Below are 7,663 nucleotides of genomic sequence, written 5' to 3' on the forward strand. Positions count from 1 at the left end.
TATATATATGTAAATAACAGTTTGCATTGATCTACACTATGTGACACAATTTATCTCGACTACAATTCGTACACAATGAAACGTAGCCACAATATAACTACACACAGTAGTATCACTGAGCTGTCGGTATACCTTTGATGTAAAGGCCATCACACACAAAATTCCGTAAGGACATAAAACGTAAGCGTAAGAAAACTGACCAATCCCAATCGAGTATTGGGCTTTCCGTAAAAGTGAAGGGGTTACGGAAAGTCAAATACTCGATTGGGATTGTTCGATTTTCTTACGCTTACGTCTTACGTCCTTATGGAATTTTGTGTGTGATGGCCTTAATTGGCCCAAGCCACATGACCTAGCGCCATATTGAAAATTGTATGCTTAAATTTGACCATAGACATAGTATATCTAGACCGAGCATTTGCCTTTATTTAAGGAGTGGGGGTAAATATACTATGCTATGAATTTGACATACATACATATATACAGGATGTATCTGAAATGATGCACTAAACTTTAGGAGCATATTCTAGAAATCAAAATAAGACTTTTCTTCCTATGAACATGGGTCCGCAAATGAACCCTCCTCCGAGCTAGAGGCCCCTAAAGTTTGGGGAAAAAATTAAAAATTGGCTGTATTTCAGACAAAAAAATTATACCGCCGAATAACCGCAGTCAAATTGAAAGCAGAAAATGTCCGTACTTCAGCCGTCAGTTCTTAACAATGAATTTCACACATTTTCGAATTTTAGCTCGGAGGGGGGTTCATTTGCGGACCCATGTTCATAAGAAAAAAAAATCTTATTTTGATTTCTAGAATACGCTTCTAAAGTTTAGTGCATCATTTTAGATACACCCTGTATATAAAGTTATATAAAGAAAGGTTAAGTCATAATCCTGGGCCACCCATAATGCAATGTAAAGAATCGATGTGTGCGCAGTCGCTATTAAAAAGAGATGCTAAATAAGATAGATTGTTATTGGCTTTCGCGGCCTTTTGCAATGCATCATGGGTTGCTCATTGGTATACATCATCGACATAGAGTACTGGACGCAGCATGCGGCAAGATTTCTTTGTTTTTTCATATTGAGCGACCTAGAAAGAGAGAAGTAGATATTTGGGCACGGATCTCTCATTCTATTCTCGTTTCATTGGTTGAATTTTGTCTAAGGAGAAAGGGAACAGTATCGTATTCTTATAAGTTGGGAACATCCTTATTGCTACTTATAAGTGTGTAACGTATATGAACATAGCATATAAAAGTGATATTATTATATACGTTACAAATAATTCGTAATATGGTTTCTGCCTGTTTATTGTGCAAAACGAGTGGATTAGACAAAGATGTATAAAATTTTGAAATGCCTCATAGGTCTTATAGTTCCATGAGCCTCTCCTACCCACACATCGTCTTATCTCTTTCTATATTGCTACTTATAAGTGTGTAACGTATATGAACATAGCATATAAAAGTGATATTATTATATACGTTACAAATAATTCGTAATATGGTTTCTGCCTGTTTATTGTGCAAAACGAGTGGATTAGACAAAGATGTATAAAATTTTGAAATGCCTCATAGGTCTTATAGTTCCATGAGCCTCTCCTACCCACACATCGTCTTATCTCTTTCTATATTGCTACTTATAAGTGTGTAACGTATATGAACATAGCATATAAAAGTGATATTATTATATACGTTACAAATAATTCGTAATATGGTTTCTGCCTGTTTATTGTGCAAAACGAGTGGATTAGACAAAGATGTATAAAATTTTGAAATGCCTCATAGGTCTTATAGTTCCATGAGCCTCTCCTACCCACACATCGTCTTATCTCTTTCTATATTGCTACTTATAAGTGTGTAACGTATATGAACATAGCATATAAAAGTGATATTATTATATACGTTACAAATAATTCGTAATATGGTTTCTGCCTGTTTATTGTGCAAAACGAGTGGATTAGACAAAGATGTATAAAATTTTGAAATGCCTCATAGGTCTTATAGTTCCATGAGCCTCTCCTACCCACACATCGTCTTATCTCTTTCTATATTGCTACTTATAAGTGTGTAACGTATATGAACATAGCATATAAAAGTGATATTATTATATACGTTACAAATAATTCGTAATATGGTTTCTGCCTGTTTATTGTGCAAAACGAGTGGATTAGACAAAGATGTATAAAATTTTGAAATGCCTCATAGGTCTTATAGTTCCATGAGCCTCTCCTACCCACACATCGTCTTATCTCTTTCTATATTGCTACTTATAAGTGTGTAACGTATATGAACATAGCATATAAAAGTGATATTATTATATACGTTACAAATAATTCGTAATATGGTTTCTGCCTGTTTATTGTGCAAAACGAGTGGATTAGACAAAGATGTATAAAATTTTGAAATGCCTCATAGGTCTTATAGTTCCATGAGCCTCTCCTACCCACACATCGTCTTATCTCTTTCTATGGTCTAGTTTCCACCGTAAGTATCAATTCGCATCTAGCGCGGCGTAGGACTAAATTTAAGTCGATGGAAACGTTAAATTCGATGCGCACCGAAACAGAATCGGACCGATGACTTCGGTGGAAACCGCGGTCCTACGCCGCGCTAGATGCGAATTAATACTTCGTCGGAAACTAGACCTATGTCTGTCAACACGATTTTGGTTCCATGCTCTGTCCAGTACTATATGTCGATGGTATACATAGTATCAATAGTATGACTTAGGGCCACCGCACAAGCTTTTCCATAACACGTTAAGCCCGAATCACACTAGCGGCTCGCGGCTGTTTAAACTTCAGTCAACGCACAAATAAAATTGTAACGTAGTATGCTTTTGTTACGTTACGATTTTCTCTGTGCGTTGAATGAAGTTTAAGATTACGTACGAGTTTAGGTTTAGAATCAGTACTTAACGTAACGTAATGCATTACGGAAAAGCTTGTGCGGTGGCCCTTAACCTTCCTTTATATAACCTTACATATATACATACTATAGACATAGGCTGCGTTCCGATATTCACTGCCAATAAAATCTATAGTTTACGTCACGTGCACTATAGATTTTCAGTACTAGCAGTGAATATCAGAACGCAGCCACATACGCACATAGGCGCCATGTCGTCAATTGGGTAACCAATGCATGCATACTAGAAATTTCGTCTCACACATAGAACAAAAATGACACTACTGTGTAATTATACTGTGACGTAGCTCATTTAAGTGGACTTTTAATTTATCTAAAAAAGTCTCTAGCAATTTCTAAATGTATAAAACAGAAAAAGAATATCGATTAAATGCGTTTAACATATTTTGTATATTATTCTAAAATATATATAATTAAAAAAAAAAGACTACATAAATTCTATTAAGTTAAACTTATATGAAAGAGAATAAAAATGTATCATTTTTATACAAAATATTAGATAAAGCAAATTGCAATAAAGATGAGAAGCAGCTTCACAATCATAGAAATCGTTATAGATTATTTTTCAATTTATACAGAGTGAGGCATCTAAAACAGGCTACCTGAATAAATCAACTGCTTTTCTTCTTCTCTCGGCGGCATCTCCTCCACACTTCTATCTACAAAAAAAACTATTGACATCAGATATTATTCTCCTTGAAACCAAACAAAATTGATCTGATGCATTTTTTCTATCGCAAAAGCAGCCGAGTTATTCAGGTGGCCTGTTTTAGATGCCTCACCCTGTATATAAGAATTTCTTTATCTTTTAAGGGTCGACAGTAGAGTCCTATATAATCAGAGAAGAGACATCGTTACCCCCTCCATGCTTCCCATGATCGCTATGTTGGTCCCGCAGCTGCCCATTTGTAATCTAAAATGTTTTAAAAATGTCTCAGAGATATTTAAAATGTTTGATCATTGTCATTTCGCAGCCGAATAGCTAGTGAGTTAGTCTTACGGATTATACATTAATCTTAACTTCATTATATCATCACTCAATATGTGGAACGTGAATTTTGGCCGTGAGTTTCAACATTGTGCTTTTGGTTTATTTAAATTTGTGCGAGTCTCTTACATCTTCCTATGCAATTAACAGGCACAGTATGGATAGACTTGATAATATGTAATCTGAAGTCTAATTTATATAACAACCGTTAAGCCACCTTCACTACCACACGAAGGATTCATCATTGTGGAATGCGAAGATGACGGGAGATTTTGAGCTCTTACTTTCATTTTAAGTCCGTTTATTGTTAAAAATTATGTTGCGTTTGCGTCAGTTTAATTTAATTAATTTCTTTGCGCTGAAGATGACCCAAATAAAGGGTCGAAACGTACGTCATGTGAATTTATATTAATCTATATTTATTTATATTAATTATTAACATTGTGCGCACTATTTACCGCGCGTGGCTCTAATTGCCTTTTTATATATTATATTTAATTTTATTATCGAGAGCCTCTACTTATATTTATTTTATTTAAAATGTTTTTTTTTTTTTAGAAACTAACATTACTTGGCGTCGGGACGCTTCCGCGTCGCTTGACAAATATACTTTTTTCTCACTTATGGTACGCCGGTTGCGGTTGGTTTGCACGTAGGATTCATTACGGGACCAACATAGGACGCGTTCCACTTAACGACCGCAACGCTCGCGAGCATCATCTGTCTTTGTTTAACTTTCGGTGAACAACAACGGGTGTGTTCCAATATACACTGCCAGTACTGGCAGTGCTGAAAAATTGTTCCGCTATTAGCACGCAGTGTGCTGCGACAGCATCTAGTTCCATCAATGACGTCATAAATGGTAGCCATATTGCTACTGCGGTTACTGCAGCTCCCGAGGTGAAGCAGTTACAGTGCAACATGGCGTCGTGCAATAAAATAGAATTGCACTATAATTACTGCAAAGTCGTTCCGAAATATAAAATCATAATGCTACTGACAGTGCCAAAGTAATTTTGGAACGTTGCGGCAGTGAACTGTTATGACGTCATGGATGGTTGTAACGCCGGCAAAAAGGGAACACACCCAAAGATGAAATGATACCGTGAGCGTTGCGGTCATTAAGTGGAACGGACCCATGGCGGTCAGCCAATCAGCAAGCGGAACGCCATTGTCGCTTCTCTGATTATATAGGACTCTAGTCGACAGGAGAGACAGTAGAGACCTCTCGCGGAAAGCCGTGAATTACGGATGCTGTTTTTTTTCGTATTACGGCCAAAATACAAAGAAGATTATATTATAACAGCAATATCGTAATCAATAGGATCGTAAGATTGGCGCTAAAGAGCGATTTTTTGAAAAATAGACTTAAAATAATATTTTTTAAGTTAACAAACAAGATACAGCTCATGGCGGATTAGGTGCAGTTGGCCATGAGCTGTATTTTATTAATTATAAATTTTTTGAGAGCCAAAATGCAAAATCCGGCTCTTTAGCGCCAATCTAGGCTTTGTAGAGAATTTAGCAAAAAAAGTTAGAAGAAGAAATATGCCTTCTTCAAGGCTACGAGAAAAACGGATATTACTAAAGCTATATGCAAGAAGCAGCTCATAAGGAAATTTTTCTAGTATTACATTGATCACTTGACAAAGAGAGATGATTGCGCCGTGTTTATTTCTCTTTCATTGCGTATGTGTGTAGCATCCGTAGACACACCGATATATTGAGCACACGGATGCGATTATTGGGAGATAATGTCAGACAAGAAGCGACAATCGCGTGCTGTCCTTGTTCTTCTAACGTATCGCTTTACGGTCGGGATACAACCTGAAAATGCTTTCTGGCCTCTCGTGGCAGAAAGCAGTAATGCAACAAGACAAACGGGCGCCCATTTTTTGAGAATTTTATATTTGCGTATACAGGGTGTCCGGTAAAGATTATGCCAACGCTCGTGAGCGGGTAGAGCACAGTAAACTGAACAGAAAAGTCCTATAACATTTTTGTCTATAACGCTTAAGGGTCGGCACGAGAGACAGTAAAGACCTCTCGCGGGAAGCAGTGAGTTACGAATACATTTTTTTCGTATTACAGCCAAAATACAAAGAAAATTATATTCTAACAACAATATTCGTAATCAGTAGGATCGTAAGGTTGGCGCTACAGACTGATTTTTTGGAAAAAAGAGTTAAAATAATATTTCATAAGTTGATAAACAAGGTACAGCTTTGGTACAGCTCATGGCGGATTAGGTGCAGTTGGCCATGAGCTGTATTTTATTAATTATAAATTTTTTGAGAGCCAAAATGCAAAATCCGGATCTGTAGCGCCAATAAGAGTTAAAATAATATTTCATAAGTTGATAAACAAGGTACAGCTTTGGTACAGCTCATGGCGGATTAGGTGCAGTTGGCCATGAGCTGTATTTTATTAATTATAAATTTTTTGAGAGCCAAAATGCAAAATCCGGCTCTGTAGCGCCAATCTAAGCTTTGTAAAGAATATAGCAAAAAAAGTTAGAGGAAGAAATATGACTTCTTCGAGGCTACATACGAAAAAAACGGATATCACTAGAGCTATATGCAAGGAACAACTAATGGGGACATTTTTCTAGCAGAGAGAAGCCTGAGAGAGGCAATGCCGGCGATTTTCGTGGGACGCTTTTTCTAGGCCGTAGAGCAGCGCCGTGCATCCACTTTTAGGAATTGGAAACACTTACCCACATCCACTTTTCGGTACTGTCGGTCAAATCTCCATATGGTTCATGTCCGTGCTACATCCACTTTTCGATACTATCGATCATTTGGTTCATATCCGTGCTACATCCATTTTTCGATCTTTTCGATAGTGGTAGTACACTGATCGCTTGACAAAGAGAGATGATCACGCCGTCTTTGAGCTCTGTTACACGGCACCCTTAATCGGGTTTAATAACATCCGTAGTTGTGAAACTGACCAATTACAGCTATTCCTCTGAAGAATGGAATGACCGTGATTGGCCAGCGTTAGAACTACGGATGTTATTAAACCTGATTAGGGGTGACGTGTAAACGTAGTCAGAGAGGCGACATCGTTATCTTTAAAAAACGTTTTCTCTCTTTGCTATAAATCAAGTTTACAAAAAATTTTATTTGAGAACTTGTTTATTTAACTTATACTTTTTATAATTATTTCATGTTATCCATCGATCTTTTTTAAGGACATGTCTTCGTAATGAAAACATGACTTCCTCAAAATGAAGGCTGGAATAAGGGTGGTCCCGGACCACCCCACCATACGTCGAATCGTGTGAGTGGGAGGCCGGCCGCCGGTATATAAGGCGATCCGGCGAGCGTATCGCTACCAGTTCCCGATCCTGATTCCTATCACGTATAACTCTCCGGATCCTGAACCGACTCTCGCGTTATACCAGGCTACGGGCTTCCCGTAGTTAGGCCGGGCTTCCCGGTTGCCGGGACGGCGCATCCTGATACCCCGCGTTATACCAGGCTACGGACTTCCCGTAGTTAGGCCGGGCTTCCCGGTTGCTAGGACGGCGCATCCTGATACCCCGCGTTATACCAGGCTACGGGCTTCCCGTAGTTAGGCCGGGCTTCCCGGTTGCTGGGACGGCGCATCCTGATACCCCGCGTTACACCAGGCTACGGGCTTCCCGTAGTTAAGCCGGGCTTCCCGGTTGCTGGGACGGCGCCTCCTATTAGTTGATAAGTCCGCACCGCGTTATACCGTAAGACCGTTTTGTATA

The sequence above is a fragment of the Formica exsecta genome, unplaced genomic scaffold (genome assembly GCF_003651465.1).
Source record: "Formica exsecta isolate Colony F162 unplaced genomic scaffold, ASM365146v1 scaffold156, whole genome shotgun sequence".
Taxonomy (NCBI): Eukaryota; Metazoa; Arthropoda; class Insecta; order Hymenoptera; family Formicidae; genus Formica; species Formica exsecta.